General features: G+C 39.2%; 1 protein-coding gene across 6 annotated transcripts in view; it reads right to left on the reverse strand.

Moving 5' to 3' along the window:
- CEP57L1 (centrosomal protein 57 like 1) overlaps positions 1 to 17,230 on the reverse strand; it is an 83,957-nt gene that overhangs the window by 53,171 nt on the left and 13,556 nt on the right. The gene's annotated exons all lie outside the window — the stretch shown is intronic.

Below are 17,230 nucleotides of genomic sequence, written 5' to 3' on the forward strand. Positions count from 1 at the left end.
TACTCCAGGTATCTCTTGACTTCCTACTTTTGCATTCCAGTCCCCTATGATAAAATGACATCTCTTTTTGGTGTTAGCTCTAGAAGGTCTTGTAGGTCTTCATAGAACCATTCAGCTTCTTTCGCGTTAGTGGTTGTGGCATAGACTTGGATTACTTTGATAATGAATGGTTTTCCTTGGAAACGAACAGAGATCATTCTGTTGGGTGCAACAGAGATTGCACCCAAGTACTGCATTTTGGATTCTTTGGTTGACTATGAGGGCCACCCATTTCTTCTAAGGGATTCTTGCCCATAGTAGTGGATATAATGGTCATCTGAATAAAACTCACCCATTCTGATCCATTTTAGTTCACTGATTCCTAAAATGTCGATGTTGACTCTTGCTGTCTCCTGTTGACCACTTCCAATTTACCTGGATTCAAGGAACTAACGTTCCAGGTTCCTAGGCAATTGTTCTTTACAGTATCGGACTTTACTTCCATCACCAGTCACATCCACAGCTGGGTATTGTTTTTGTTTTGGCTCTGTCTTTTCATTCTTTCTAGAGTTATTTCTCTACTTTTCTCCAGTAGCATATTGGGCACCTACTGATCTGGGGAGTTCATCTTTCAGTGTCATATCTTTTTGCCTTTTCATACTGTTCAAGGGGTTCTCAAGGCAAGAATACCGAAGTTGTTTGCCATTCCCTTCTCCAGTGGACCATGTTTTGTCAGAACTCTCCACCATGACCTGTCAGTCTTGGGTGGCCCTACATAGCATAGCTCATAGTTTCATTGAGTTAGAAAGGCTGTGACCCATGTAATGATCACTATGGTTAGTTCTCTGAGATTGTGGTTTTCATTCTGTCTACCCTCTGATGGATAAGGATAAGAGGCTTGTGGAAGCTTCCTGATGGGAGAGACTGATTGTGGGGAATCTGGGTCTCGTTCTGATGGGCAGGACCATGCTCAGTAAATCTTTAATTTTCTGTTGTTGGGGAGATTGTGGTCTCTCCCTGTAAGTTGGCCTGAGGCCAAACTATGGTAGGGGTAATGACAGTAATGGTGACCTCCTTCAAAAGGACTTATGCCTGCACTGTAATATTCAGTGCCTCTGACCCCACAGCAGGCCAGTATCGACTCATGCCTCCGCCGGAGACTCCTGGACACTCACAGGCAAGTCTGGCTCAGTCTCTTGTGAGGACATTGTTCCTTTCTCATGGTGCACCCAAGGTTTTGTTTGTGCCCTCCGAGAGTCCATTTCCCCAGTTCTGTGGAAGTTCTGTAGTCAAATCCCACTGACCTCCAAAGTCAAACTCCCTAGGGGTTCTCAGTCCCTTTGCCAGATCCTCAGGTTGAGAAATCCATTGTGGGTCCTAGAACTTTCTTAACAGTGTGAGAATTTCTTTGGTATAATTGTTCTGCAGCTTATGGGTCAACTGCTTGGTGGCTCTATGGTGGGACTAATCGTGACCTCCTCCAAGAGGACTTATGCCACACACTGCATGTCTCAGGTCTGCTGCAGCCAGAGTTTCTGTCCCTGTGGCAAGCCACTGCTGACCTGTGCCTCTGCAGGAGACAGTCAAACACTCAAATGCAGGTCTGGTTCAGTCTCTGTGTGGTCTCTGGGTTCTGGTATGTACAAGGTTTTGTTTGAGTTCTCCAAGCATCTCTGGCAAGTATGGGTTTTGATTCTAAACATGGATTGCATAATACAAAATGTTTATCTAAATTGCCTTTCTATTTAATAATATATGATAAATATTTTCTTGTATCATTAAATATTCTTTTAAAGTATATTTTTTTAGTACCAGTAGGTAAATATTTATGTAAACTACCTTTTTTTTTTCATTAAGATACAGTCTAGAAAATAGTATTAAGTTAAAGACAGTTTTGATGCTTCTGATACATACTGTCAAGTTGTCTGGGGCTATTTTAGATGAAGAGGTTACTGTTGCTTAGACTGAAACAAAGTCTTACAGTTCACAATTCTCACCATGTCTTGAGACTATTTCTCCAATTTATAATATTCCATTTTAGGCAAAGTTTCTCTTGGTTAGCTTCTTATTAAAACTTTATGACAAATCAGATTAATAGAAAAAATAGAAACTGTACATATATAGAGTAATATATATCAATCTGCCTACTACACTGTTAATAAAAGTATCTCTAAAATGCTTAAACAGCAGAAAATGAGATTCTAGGAAGTACCTACAACAAATTTCCTCCTTTAAAGCTAAAGCTCGTATGTGTGCATGTATGCTCAGTCACATGCAACTCTCTGTGACACCATGGACTATAACCTTCTAGGCTCCACTGTCTATGGAATTTTCCAGGCAAGAATATTGGAGCAGATTGCCATTTCCTACTACAGGGGATCCTCCCAACCCAAGAATCAAACCTGTGTCTCCTGTAGGCACACTATTATTTTATAATTAATGTATTTATATTAATTGGAGGATAATTACTTTACAATATTGTGATGTCTTCTGCCGTACATCAACATGAATTGGTCATAGGCATATATGTGTCCCCTTCTTCCTGAATGTCCCTCTCACCTCCCTCCCCACCCTATCCCTACAGGTTGTCACAGAGCACCTGCTTTCGGTTCCTTGGGAGTTTGGAGGTCATCAAACTCCCACTGGCTATTTTAAATACGGTAATATATATGTTTCAATGATATTCTCTCAAATCATCCCAACTTTTTCTTCTCCCACTGTGTCAAAAAGCCTCTTCTTTATGTCCGTGCCTGCTTTGCTGCCCTGCACATGGTATCGTTGGTACTATCTTTCTAGATTTCATACATATGTGTGAATATATGATATCTGTTTTCCTCTTCTGACTTCCTTCATTCTGTATTATAGGTTCTAGGTTCATCTATCTCATTAGGACTAACTCAAATGCATTCTTTTTTTATAGCTGAGTAATATTCCATCCCAACATTTCATGCAAAGATGGCCACAATAAAGGACAGAAATGGTATGGACCTAACAGAGCAGATGATATTAAGAAGAGGTGGCAACAATACACAGAAAAACTATACAAAAAAGATCTTCATGACCTAGGTAATCATGATGGTGTGATCACTCACCTAGAGCCAGACATCCTGGAATGTGAAGTCAAGTGGGCCTTAGGAATCATCACTACGAACAAAGCTAGTGGAGGCAATGGAATTTCAGTTGAGCTATTTCAAATCCTAAAAGATGATGCTGTGAAAGTGCTGCATTCAATAGGCTAGCAAATTTGGAAAACTCAGCAGTGGTCACAGGACTGGAAAAGGTCAGTTTCCATTCCAATCCCAAAGAAAGGCAATGCAAAACAAAGCTCAAACTACTGCACAATTGCACTCATCTCACACGCTAGAAAAGTAATGCTCAAAATTCTCCAAGCCAGGCTTCAACAGTACGTTAACCATGAACTTCCAGATGTTCAAGCTGGATTTAGAAAAGGCAGAAGAACCACAAGTCAAATTGCCAACATCCGTTGGATCATCGAAAAAGCAAGAGAGTTCCAGAAAAACATCTATTTATGCTTTATTGACTATGCCAAAGCCTTGACTGTGTGGATCACAATAAACTGTGGAAAATTCTAAAAGAGATGGGAATACCAGACAACCTAACCTGCCTCTTGAGAAATCTGTATGCAGGTCAGGAAGCAACAGTTAGAACTGGACATGGAACAACAGACTGGTTCCAAATAGGAAAAGGAGTACGTCAAGGCTGTATATTGTCACCCTGCTCATTTAACTTCTATGCAGAGTACATCATGAGAAACGCTGGACTGGAAGAAACACAAGCTGGAATCAAGATTGCTGGGAGAAATATCAATAACCTCAGATATGCAGATGACACCACCCTTATGGCAGAAAGTGAAGAGGAGCTAAAAAGCCTCTTGATGAAAGTGAAAGAGGAGAATGAAAAAGCTGGCTTAAAGCTCAACATTCAGAAAACGAAAATCATGGCATCCGGTCCCATCGCTTCATGGGAAATAGATGGGGAAACAGTGGAAACAGTGACAGATTTTATTTTTCTGGTCTCCAAAATCACTGCAGATGGTGACTGCAGGCATGAAATTAAAAGACGTTTGCTCCTTGGAAGAAAAGTTATGACCAACCTAGACAGCAGAGACATTACTTTACCAACAAAGGTAAACGAACAGTTTTACCAACAAAACTAGATTTACCAACTAGTTTTACCAACAAAACTAGACATAGCATCTAATCAAAGCTATGGCTTTTCCAGTAGTCATGTATGGATGTGAGAGGTGGACTATAAAGAAAGCTGAGCGCTGAAGAATTGATGCTTTTGAACTGTGGTGTTGGAGAACCAAAGTCTTCTCTTGAGAGTTCCCTGGAAAGCAAAGAGATCCAACCAGTCCATCCTAAACGAACTCAGTCCTATTCATTCAGGACTGATGCTGAAGCTGAAACTCCAATACTTTGGTCACCTGATGTGAAGAACTAACTCCTTGGAAAAGACCCTGATGCTGGGAAAGATTGAAGTCAGGAGGAGAAGGGGACAACAGAGGATGAGATGGTTGGATGGCATCACTGACTCAATGGACATGAGTTTGAGGAAGCTCTGGGAGTTGGTGATGGACAGGGAGGCCTGGCGTGCTGCAGCCCATGGGGTCGCAAAAAGTCAGACATGACTGAGCGACTGAACCGAACTGAACTGAATATTCCATTGTGTACATGTACCACTACTTTCTTATAGGTATCCTCTCACACCAGTCAGAATGGCCATCATCAAAAAAATCTACAAACAAAAAATTCTGGAAAGAGTGCTGTTGGTGGGAATGCAGGCTGATACTAGCACTATGGAGAACAGTATGGAGATTACTTTAAAAAGCTAGGAATAAAACTACTGTATGATCTAGCAATCCCACTACTGGGCATATAACCTGAGGAACCCAGAATTGAAAAATACACATGTACCCCAGTGTTCACTGTAGCACCATTTACAATAGCTAGGACATGGAAGGAATCTAGATATCCATCAGCAGATGAATGGATAAGAAAGTTGATGAAAGAAATCAAAGGTGACACAAATAGATGGAGAGATATAACATGTTCTTGGATTAGAAGAATCAATATAGTGATAATGACTATACTGCCCAAAGCAATCTATAGATTCAATGCAATTGCTATCAAACTGCCAACAGTATTTTTCACAGAACTAGAGCAAATAATTTTACAATTTGTATGGAAACACAAAAGACCCCAAATAGCCAAAGCAATTTTGAGAAAGATGAATGGAACTGGAGGAATCAACCTTCCTGACTTCAGACTGTACTACAAAGCTTCAGTCATCAAGAAGGTATGGTACCAGCACAAAAACAGAAATACAGACCAATGGAATAAGATAAAAAGCCCAGAGATAAATCCACATATCTATGGGCATCTTATCTTTGGCGGAGGTGGCAAAAATAAACAATGGAGAAAAGACAGTCTCTTCAACAAGTGGTGCTAGGAAAACTGGTCAACTACATGTAAAAGAATGAAGTTAGAACACTTTCTAACACCATACATGAAAATAAACTCAGAATGGATGAAAGACCTAAATGTAGACCAGAAACTATAAAAACTAAGTCTAGGAGAAAAACATAGGCAGAACACTCTGACATAAATCACAGCAAGATCCTCTATGACCCATCTCCCAGAGTAATGGAAATAAAAACAAAAATAAACAAATGGAACCTAATTAAACTTAAAAGCTTTTGCACAACAAAGAAAACTATAAGCAAGAAAGACAACCCTCAGAATGGTAGAAAATAACAGCAAAGGAAACACCTGACAAAGAATTAATCTCTAGAATAAACAAGCAGCTCATGTAGCTCAATACCAGAAAAACAAACAACTCAATCAAAAAAATGGGCAGAAGACCTAAACGGACATTTCTCCAAAGAAGACTTACAGATGGCTACTAAACACATGAAAAGATGCTCAATATCACTCATTATCAGAGAAATGCAAATCAAAACTAGAGGCAGGCAGATTCTTTCCCACTGTGCCATCTTGGAAGCCTCTTGGAAATCACCTGGGAAGTCCTGGGAAATCCCCAGGGCTGCAAGAGACATGGGTTCAATCCCTGGGTCAGAAAGATCCCCTAGAGTAGGAAATGGCAAACCCACTCCAGTATTCTTGCGTGGAAAATTCCATGGACAGGGGAAGTTGGTGCACCTACAGTCCATAAGGTCGCAAAAAGTCAGATGACTGAGCATGTACTCACAGTAAAGCTCATATTGTTGTCATTCAGTTCTATCCAACTCTCTGCAACTGCATGGACTCATAAACACAGATAAATCAAAACTGCTAAACTCAATTCTGCAGAATATTTATAGTCTTTTATAGCATATTCTTCATATCTGTACTAAAAGGCAAAAATCTAAAAATTATCAAACAATACTTGAAAAGTATTTACAATAATTTACAAAGCCTTTACACATCAAATTTTGTTCTAACAAGTTTAAAAAGTAGCACTACTTTTACTACAGTTATTTTTTAACACATGAAGAAAAAAGCAAGATTAAGTGACTTGTCTAATAAATGGCAAAAACTGTATTCAAATCAGGTCCCCAGACTCTAAATATGGTGCCCTTTCTTTTTCTGTACTGCTTTCAATAAATCATAGAGGATCTAAATTTCTCTATATTTGTCCTCAGATCACAAATAATATTAACAGATTTATTTTCCTAATGTTATTTATTTGAGCCAATATTAAAATAAGTTTGCATTCCCCAAGTCACACACTGATAATGGAGGGGGTGGTAACTAATACAACTGTTGAGAACAGACAGATGCGAGCTTAAGGTTAACACTTTTCCTTTGTATAAATCCAAACACAAACATGTCTGACTGAGTATAATTCAATTTGCAAATTCTTTTCCAAAGAAAACAAACATTTTATCTAAAGAACTATTTTCTCTTTAAATATACCACTATGAAGATAACAACTGAGAAAAATATATCTTTTAAGTAAATTCTATTCTCACCTTTAAAAAAAAAACACACACATATACTCAAAAATAAATATTTCCTTTCATTTTTCCCTCCTACCCACCAAGCCCCCAACTGCCTCTAACAATGAAAGAATAAAAAAGTTAACAACAGATGGTTTAATTGGTGATTTTCAACTTTTACAAAGCCATTGACTGTCATTGATTTAGCATTATCTTTAACATACTTGTTAATTATAGTTTGTGTAATTTAATTAAGTTGCTTTAAGAAACTTAGCTTTATTTTAGAAAGATTTGGACATATCTGCCTTCCTTTATGGAGAAGGCAATGGCAAACCACTCCAGTACTCTTGCCTGGAAAATCCCAAGAATGGAGGAGCCTGGTAGGCTGCAGTCCATAGGGTTGTAAAGAGTTGGACATGACTGAGTGACTTCACTTTCACTTTTCACTTTCATGCATGGGAGAAGGAAATGGCAACCCACTCCAGTATTCTTGCCTGGAGAATCCCAGGGATGGGGGAGCCTGGTGGGCTGCCGTCTATGGGGTTGCACAGAGTCGGACACAACTGAAGCGACTTAGCAGCAGCAACAGCAGCCTTCCTTTATATAGTTCCTTAAGAGCAGAGACATTTTATTTTCTGTTATCCACTGACCTATTATATGATAGTCATTCAGTAAATATTTGTTGCAGTGATTCAATTAATGTAGAAATACATAAAATGAAACACATCTAATAATTAATAAACATTTCTTAATATATGTAATGCATATATCCTACTACTCTGAAATCAGGATTTAACCTTAAATTATATTTGGCTTTTGCACAGCAAAGGAAACCACTGACAAAATGAAAAGACAGCCTACTGAAAGGGAGAAAATATCTGCAAATGATATGACCAATAATATCCAACACATATAAACAGCTCATACAACTCAACACCAAACAAACAACTCCATTAAAAAATGGGCAGAAGAATGAACAGATATTTTTCCAAAGAGGAAGATGTTCAGCACAGCTAATCATCAGGGAAATGCAAATCAAAACAACAATGAGATATTACCTCACAGTTGTCAGAATGGCTATCATCTAAAAGAACACAAAAAACAAGTGCTGGTGAGGATATGGAGAAAAAGGAACCCTCACACACTGTTTCCTAAGTCACTTCAGTCGTGTCCAACTCTGTGCGACCCCATAGACGGCAGCCCACCAGGCTCCCCCGTCCCTGGGATTCTCCAGGCAAGAACACTGGAGTGGGTTGCCATTTCCTTCTCCCATGCATGAAAGTGAAAAGTGAAAGTGAAGTCGTTCAGTCGTGTCCGATCCTCAGCGACCCCATGGACTGCAGCCCACCAGGCTACTCTGTCCATGGGATTTTCCAGGCAAGAGTACTGGAGTGGGTTGCCATTGCCTTCTCCACATACACTGTTTATAGGAACGTAAATCTGTGTAACCACTAAGGAAAACAGTATGGAGGTGTCTCAAAAAACTAAAAATACTACTGCCATATTCCTGCTGATATCTGAAATATATATATATCATATATATCTGAAAAAAATAAAACAAAAGCACCAACTCAAAAAGATACATGTACCTCCAGAGAAAAACAAGTACTGTATGATATTACTTACATGTGAAATCTAAAAATTACAACTAGTGAATATAAGAAAAAATAAACAGACTCAAGATACAGAGAACAAACTAGTGGTTACTAGTGGGGAGAGGGAACAGGGGAATATAAGGATAGAGGATTAAGAAGTAAACCTATTATGTATAACATAAACTAAAGATATATTGTACAACGTGGGAAATATAGCCAACATTTTATAATAGTTAATGGAATATAACCATCAAAAATATGAATCACTATACAGTATACCTGTAACATATAATATTGTACATCAACTATACTTCAATAAAGAAAAAATAAATAAATATATGAGGCAAGCAACAAGCAAATGAAATCAAATGTTAAGAAATTTTTCATTCCAGGAGGTAGGTGAAAGGGTTTTATTAATGTTATGTTATTCTTATTTTTTGTTAGAAATATTTAGCTTTTAAATGATACAAACTTTTAATATCTTAACTCTATATATGTATATATTCACATAAAATAAGTGGATAAGGAAAACAAGAATAGAAAAAAAAAAATGAAACCAGCAATGAAATTTGTCTATAAAATTTGTCATAAATTGTGTGTAGCTGCCTAGTGAGTTGACTCACAAATATCTCAATAAGGGCAAAGTGAATATAGATTTTTAAAAAAATTAAAAAATCTATTAAAGTATGCCAGAAATACAGGAGATTTAGACATTTAAAACATATTGCAGTAAATTTGGTAGGCTTTCCAATGGCTCAGTAGGTAAAGAACCTGTCTGCCAGTGCAGGAGACATAGCAGACGCGTGCTCAATCTGTGGGTCAGGAAGATCCTTTGGAGAAAGAAGTGGAAACTCACTCCAGTGTTCTTGCCTAGAAAACCCTATGGACAGAGAAGCCTGGTGGGCTACAGTTCAAAGGGTCACAAAGAGTCAGACACAACAAAGCACAAACACAGACACAACTAAGCACGCACGCATACCGCATAGTAAATTTGGTAACATCAAAGACAGATGAAGTAGAGAAAATACTAAAAGAAAAAATTTACTAAAATAGTAAATCTCACTTAAGTGGTTCATTCATTTATTCTTGAAAAATAGGAACAAAATAACACAAAAAAGAAAAAGGAATGCTTTTCTAAGAATAGTATGTATGATAATGTTTTAGGAAATAGGTGTTTAAAGGGTGAAAAGAACGTAATTCAAATCAGTCTTGTTAAGGAAAGAATTCAAATCAATTTTGTTACCAATACCTTAAAAATAAACTCTAAAGATTCAAAATTTAAAAACCTTTATGATCCATCTGGACAACACACACACATACACACCAAGGTACACATATAATAAATAAATGGTTGATAAACTATTTTTCTACAAGCCAAAATTAAAAAAAAACAAAAACAAAAACCTAGTATTTGGAAGTAAATCTATTTGTGCTACTAAATGATAGACGATTAGGAAAATTTCCTTTAAAAACATAAACTGAAGTCAGTCAAAATATAGAGAGATAATATTTAAGGTTCAGATGGCTTCAATATTTCACGGTATAAAAAGGTGAAACTACTGGAGAGAAACCACAGGTGGGCTTTTGCAAGCCTATATGACTAGTCAAGGGCTTTCCTGGTGGCTCAATGGTAAAGAATCTACCCGCCAATGCAGGAGACACAGGTATGATTCCTGGGTCGGGAAAATCCCATGGAGAAGATATATTTAAAACAAGACTGATTTGAATTATGTTCTTTTCACCCTTAAAACACTCCAGTATCCCACTGACAGAGGAGCCTAGCAGGCTATAGTCCATGGAGTTGCAAAACTTAGTGACTAAACAACAACAACTAGGAAAAGTTGCAAAGAAATCTCAAATGAACAAATAACAGGGGGTTTGATTGAAGCAAAATATTCCTAATTGTAGGCAGTCTTTCCAAACAATCTGCACATACACCACTCAGCCAGCTTAACAATATAAAACAGTAGAGTACTGAAATGGAGCTGTTAGTCCAGTCTCCTGACTGTTCCAGATAAAGCTCTCCATGACCCCATCTTTGGGTAGACTTAAAGTCTCTTGCTCAAGGAACACTTTGGAAAAACAAAACTTACATAGTTGTAAAGACTCAGCATATTATTTGTTCTTCTAAATTTCTGTCACCTTTTAATATTATTGATCAAAATGAATAATTTCAGATCAGAAGGAACTTTGTTAATAAAAATATAAGTGAATCAGGCATAGATCTTATAAGAAAAAAAAAGTTGCTCGGTTGTGTCTGACTCTTACTTCTTTCACCAAAAACACTCTACCTCGAAACATAAACCTGTAGCATAAAACACAAAGCTATGAAACTCCTAGAGGGTAACACAGAAGAAAACCTAGGTGACTTTGAGTTTGGCAATGACTTTTTAGATACAACACCAAAGGCATAATCCATGAAAGAAAAACTGACAAGTTTGCCTCTATTAAAATTAAAAACTTCTGCTTTGCAAAAGACACTGGCAAGAGAATTGAAAGATGAGCCACAGACTGGGAGAAGGTATTTGAGAAACATATCTGATAAAGAACTTATGTCCAAAATATACAAAGAACTCCTAAAACTCAACAACAACAAAAAACCAAACCAATCAGTTTTAACACTAATCTTTAAAAAGACCTGAACAGACATTTCACCAAGAAGATATACATGTGGCAAATGAGCATATTAAAAAATGCTCAAATCATATTTCACTAGGGAATTGCAAATTAAAATGAAATATCGTTATTTACCTACTAGAACGGCTAAAATCCAAAACAATGACAAACACCAAATGCTGAGAAAGATGTAAAGGAAGATGAACTCTCATTCATTGCTGGTGGAATGCAAAATGGAAGAGTCACTTTGGAGAACAGCTGGAAAATTATTACAAAGCTAACCATAAGTGATCATGGCGTGGCCTAGAGCTAGATATCCTGAAGCGTGATGTCAAGTGGGCCTCAGGAACCATTACTACAAACAAAGCTAGTTCAGGTGATGGAATTCCAGCTGAGCTATACCAAATCCTAAAAGATGATGCTGTAAAAGGACAGCACTCAATATGCCAGCAAATTTGGAAAACTCAGCAGTGGCCACAGGACTGGAAAAAGTCCGTTTTCATTCCAATCCTAAAGAAGGGCAATGCCAAAGAACATTCTAACTACCATATAATTGTGCTCATTTCACATACTTGCAAGTGAATATTCAAAATCCTTCAGGCTAGGCTTAAGCAATATCTGAATTGAGAACTCCCAGATGTACAAGCTGGATTTAGAAAAGGCAGAGGAACCAGAGATCAAATTGCCAACAACCACTGGATCATAGAGAAAAAAGGGGGGGGGCAGGAATTCCAGAAAAATATCTACACCTGCTTCACTGACTACACTAAAACCTTTAACTCTGTGGATCATAACAATCTATGGAAAATTCTTAAAGAGATGGGAGTACCAGACCACCTTACCTGTCTCCTAAGAAACCTGTATGCAGGTCCAGAAGCAACAGTTGGAACTGGACATAGAGCAACTGACAGGTTCAAAACTGGGAAAAGGAGTACTTCAAGGCTGTATATTGTCACCCTGCTTGTTTAACTTATGTGCAGAGTACATCATGCAAGATGCCAGGCTGGATGAAGCACAAGCTGGAATAAAGATTGCTGGCAGAAATATCAACAACCTCAGATATGCAGATGATACCACTCTAAGGCAGAAAGCAAAGAGGAACTAAAGAACCTCTTGTTGAAGGTGAAAGAAGAGAGTGAAACAGCTGGCTTAAAACTCAACATTCAAAAGCTAAGATCATGGCATCCAGTCCCATCGCTTCATGGCAAAAAGATGGGAGAAAAGGGGAAACAGTAACAAATTTTATTTTCTTGGCTCCAAAATCACTGCAGATAGTGACTTCAGCCATAAAATTAAAACATGCTTGCTCCTTGGAAGAAAAGATATGACATACCTAGACAGCATATTAAAAAGCAGAGACATCATTTTGCCAACAAAGATCTACATAGTCAAAGCTATGGAAGGAAAGTTATGACCAACCTAGATAGCATATTCAAAAGCAGAGACATTACTTTGCCAACAAAGGTCCGTCTAGTCAAGTCTATGGTTTTTCCAGTAGTCATGTATGGATGTGAGAGTTGGACTGTGAAGAAAGCTGAGTGCCGAAGAATTGATGCTTTTGAACTGTGGTATTGGAGAAAACTCTTGAGAGTCCCTTGGACTGCAAGGAGATCCAACCAGTCCATTCTGAAGGAGATCAACCCTGGGATTTCTTTGGAAGGAATGATGCTAAAGCTGAAACTCCAGTACTTTGGCCACCTCATGCGAAGAGTTGACTTATTGGAAAAGACTCTGATGCTGGGAGGGATTGGGGGAAGGAGGAGAAGGGGATGACAGAGGATGAGATGGCTGGATGGCATCACTGATTCGATGGACGTGAGTTTGAGTGAACTCTGGGAATTGATGATGCACAGGGAGGCCTGGCGTGGTGCAATTCATGGGGTCGCAAAGAGTTGGACATGACTGAGCAACTGAACTGAACTGAATTGATGGTCTTTTCTAGTTGACATGTACGGATGTGAGAATAGGACCATAAAAAAGCCTTAGAACCAAAGAACTGATGTTTTTGAATTGTGGTGCTGGAGAAGACTCTTGAGAGCTCCCTGGACAGCAAGGAGATCAAACCAGTCAATCCTAAAGGAAATAAACTCTGACTATTCACTGGAAGGACTGATGCTAGAGCTGAAGTTCCAATACTTTGGCCACCTGATGCAAAGAGCCAACTCATTGGAAAAGACCCCGATGCTGGGAAAGATTGAGGGCAGAAGGAGAAGGAGCAACAGAGGATGAGATGGTTGAATGGCATCACCTATGCAATGGACATGAGTTTCAGCAAACTCCGGGATATAGTAAAGGACAGGGAAACCTGGCATGCTGCAATCCATGGGGTCGCAAAGAGTCAAACATGACTTAGTGACTGAACAAAAATAACAACCATAAGATTACCATATAATCTAGCAATCATGCTCCTAGTTATTTATCCAAATAAAAACTTATATCCACAAAAAGCCTGCCCAAGTGAAAACTTATGTCCACAAAAACCTGCACAAAATATTCACAGCATCTTCATTCATGACTGCCAAAAACTAGAAGCAACTGATGTCCTTCAACAGGCAAATAGATAAACTACAACCACACAATGAAATATTATTCAGTGATAAAAATAAACAAGCTATAAGCCATGAAAAAACATGGAGGAGCTTTAAATGTATATTTGCTAAGTGAAAGAAGCCAATTTGAAAAAGCTACGTACTGTATGATTCCAACCACACGACATTTTGAAACAGCAAAGCTATACAGATAGTATAAAGATCAGTGGTTGCCAGGGGTTCAGGGAGGGAGAAAGTCTTAGTTGTTCAGTCATGCCTGACTCTTTGCGACCCTACGGACTGTAACCCACCAGGCTCCTCAGTCCATGGGATTCTCCAGGCAAAAATACTGTAGTGGGTTGCCATTCCCTTCTACTAGGGGATCTACCCAACCTAGGGATTGAACCCAGGTCTCCTGCACTGCAGGGAGATTATTCAAGGAGAGGGAAGTGTGAAAAGATGGGAGCACAGGGAATTTTTAGGATGGTGAAACTATTCTATACGATACTGCAATGGCAGATAAATGACATTATGCATTCATCAAAATCCATAAAACGTACAAGTGTGGACCCTAATGCAAATTATGGACTTTGTTAAGAAAAAAAGAAAAAATATATAGTCCAACTCCCCTCATTTTACAGCCAAAGTCTCTGAGGCCCAGAAGACCAAGAGACTTGCCAAAAATTACACAAAAAAAGAAGAGCTCAGGCCACAGCTGCAATCTGTTTTTATGGATATAATTCAAAAACTGCACTGTGATGGATATCAGGAGTTAATTCAGCTCTGTTAAAGCTTGAGCTGGGCTACTATTAAAAGTTAAGACCCTTGAGGCTTTCTGACAGTGAGATATTAAACACAATAAGGGTACAAAGGATAAAGAATTCAGCTTAAGTTATGATTCTTTCATTTTAAGTACAACTGTAAAGAAGAGGCTAAACAACTGGAACTCACGAGGTGGCACCTCAAGAGAGTAGAAAGCTTTTCTTCAGGGAAGGCTGAATGAACATATGAGCTCTAATTTGGTATTTGAGCTCTACACTTAGGACCAAAAAAATAAAATAAAATAAATCTGCAACAAGAAAAAAGTTACCACTAACAGTTCTTTATCAGGAAGCAGATAGATATGGATTTCAATTCTGGGCCTGCCATTTATTTGCTATGTGTTATGGGGAAAGTTATTTCAACTCTCTGGACTAAGTCACCAGGGAAACCCAAGAATACTGGAGTGGGTAGCCTATCCCTTCTCCAGGGGATCTTCCCAACCCAGGAATCGAACCAGGGTCTCCTGCATTGCAAGTGGATTTTTTTACCAGCTGAGCTACCAGGAAAGCCCATGCTGCTGTACACTCATTGCCAAACATAGAGTGTGGCCATATTAGGTTTTCAATAAATACGGAAGTGCTGTTTAGTCGCTAAGTCATGTTGACTCTTTTCGACTCCATGGACTGTAGCCCACCAGGCCCCTCTGTTCATGGTATTTTCCAGGCAAGAATACTGGAATGGGTTGCCATTTCCATCTCCAGGGGATCTTCCCGATCCAGGGATGGAATCCTCATCGACTGAACAAATGAATGCAATACTGGGCTTTCATTTCTCCATTCCCCAGCAATGAAAAAAGGTCACTGATGTAACTGATGAAGGAAAATGGCATTGCTTTCTTTAATAAATAAAACTGAGATCTACGGTTGACAATGAAAGAAGAATCTCTACATACAGAAGGGCAATTTATGAGTTAAATCCATGAGCTCCAGTTCTTGTCTTCAATATTGACTTTCCCCTTGGAGATCTCATTATCACTGTCCCTCCTTACTGGCCTTGTCGGGAGAAGAGTGTTGCTCCCCTTATAATGCTCGTCCCTTGTTAGATCTACGATATGACTCCCTTATATATCTTGATACAGAAAAGATAAAGTTACAATATTTAAATAAAACTTTACCAAGGCCAGAAGATAATAAAAGAGAAGAAAACACAGACATCAAAAAATAAATCAGGCAGAGAATCTTAAAAGTTAGGATTTTTCTCTCTGGGGCTTTTAGGTCCTATTCTGTGATAGTTCCTGATCTACCCACAACTGGTGAATAAGAATCCATGCTTACCATAACCCCTCCTTAAAGACTAAAGCTAGGAAAGAGAAGCCCAGAAGGATCCAGGGTTACCTCTCCCCACCTAGTTAAATCATTTTACCCAAGCTGTAGTTTCCTGATCTGGAACCTACATTTTTGGAAGGGCTGAACAAGAGAAACGTCGGTCCTTTAGGAGAGACTCTCCTATATTCAGGGAGCTGCTATGGTTTTACCCTATAGGCTATCCCAAGTCAATCAATCTTTATCTCAATTCAGCATGTGTGCATGCTCAGTCATGTCCAACTCTTTGAGACCCTAAGGGATTTTCCAGGCAAGAATACCAGAGTAGGTTGCCATTTTCTTCTCCAGGTAATCTTCCCGAGCCAGGGACTGAATCCACATCTCCTGTGTCAGCTGCATTGCAGGCAGATTCTTTACCACTGAGCCACCAGCGAAGCTCAATATTTCTTCAGCTCAATATTGAATATTAATAATTCAATATTAATATGGGAATATATGCCAGATGCATACACAGCAGGATAACAGAGACTGCCTACTGTCAAAGTGAAAGTGAAGTCGCTCAGTGTGTCTGACTCTTTGTGACCCCATGGACGGTAGCCTATCAGGCTCCTCTGTCCATGGGATTTTCCAGGCAAGAATACTGGAGTGGGCTGCCATTTCCTTCTCCAGGGGATCTTCCCAACCCAGGGATTGAACCCAGGTCTGCTGCATTGCAGATAGACGCTCTACCGTCTGAGCCACTAGGGAAACCTACTGTCAAACCATTCAGTAATTTTAGCCCTCTAGAAATGTTAGTTGGAGAAGGCAATGGCACCCCACTCCAGTACTCTTGCCTGGAAAATCCCATGGATGGAGGAGCCTGGTAGGCTGCAGTCCATGGGGTCGCTAAGAGTCGGACACGACTGAGCGACTTCTTTCACTTTTCACTTTCATGCATTGGAGAAGGAAATGGCAACCCACTCCAGTGTTCTTGCAAGGAGAATCCCAGGGACGGGGGAGCCTAGTGGGCTGCCATATATGGGGTTGCATAGAGTCGAACACAACTGAAGCAACTTAGCAGCAGCGGCAGCAGAAATGTTAGTAGCATTCTACAAGTTGACTAGTCATTTCTTCTTGAAATTTGCAAATTCTTTGTTGCCCATTTCTAGGTTATTCTCTTTCTTCTCTGGTTAGTTTCAGACTCTCACTCATGCTTGTGTCATGCTCAGTCATGTCTGACTCTTTGCAACCCCATGGATTGCAGTCTATCAGGTTCCTCTGTCTATGAATACTGGAGTGGTTTGCCATTTCCTCCTCCAAGGGAGAGCCAGGCATCGAGCCCAAGTCTCCAGTGTCTCCTGCACTGGCAGGCAGATTCTTTACCACTGAGCCACCTGGGACGCCCAGTTTCAGACTATCCTGGCTCTTATTCTGCATTCTCACCATAGCCAATTGAGTTGTTCCCATGGTTAGAGTATAACACTAACA

Source organism: Oryx dammah, unplaced genomic scaffold (assembly GCF_014754425.2).
Source record: "Oryx dammah isolate SB20612 unplaced genomic scaffold, SCBI_Odam_1.1 HiC_scaffold_4, whole genome shotgun sequence".
Lineage (NCBI taxonomy): Eukaryota > Metazoa > Chordata > Mammalia > Artiodactyla > Bovidae > Oryx > Oryx dammah.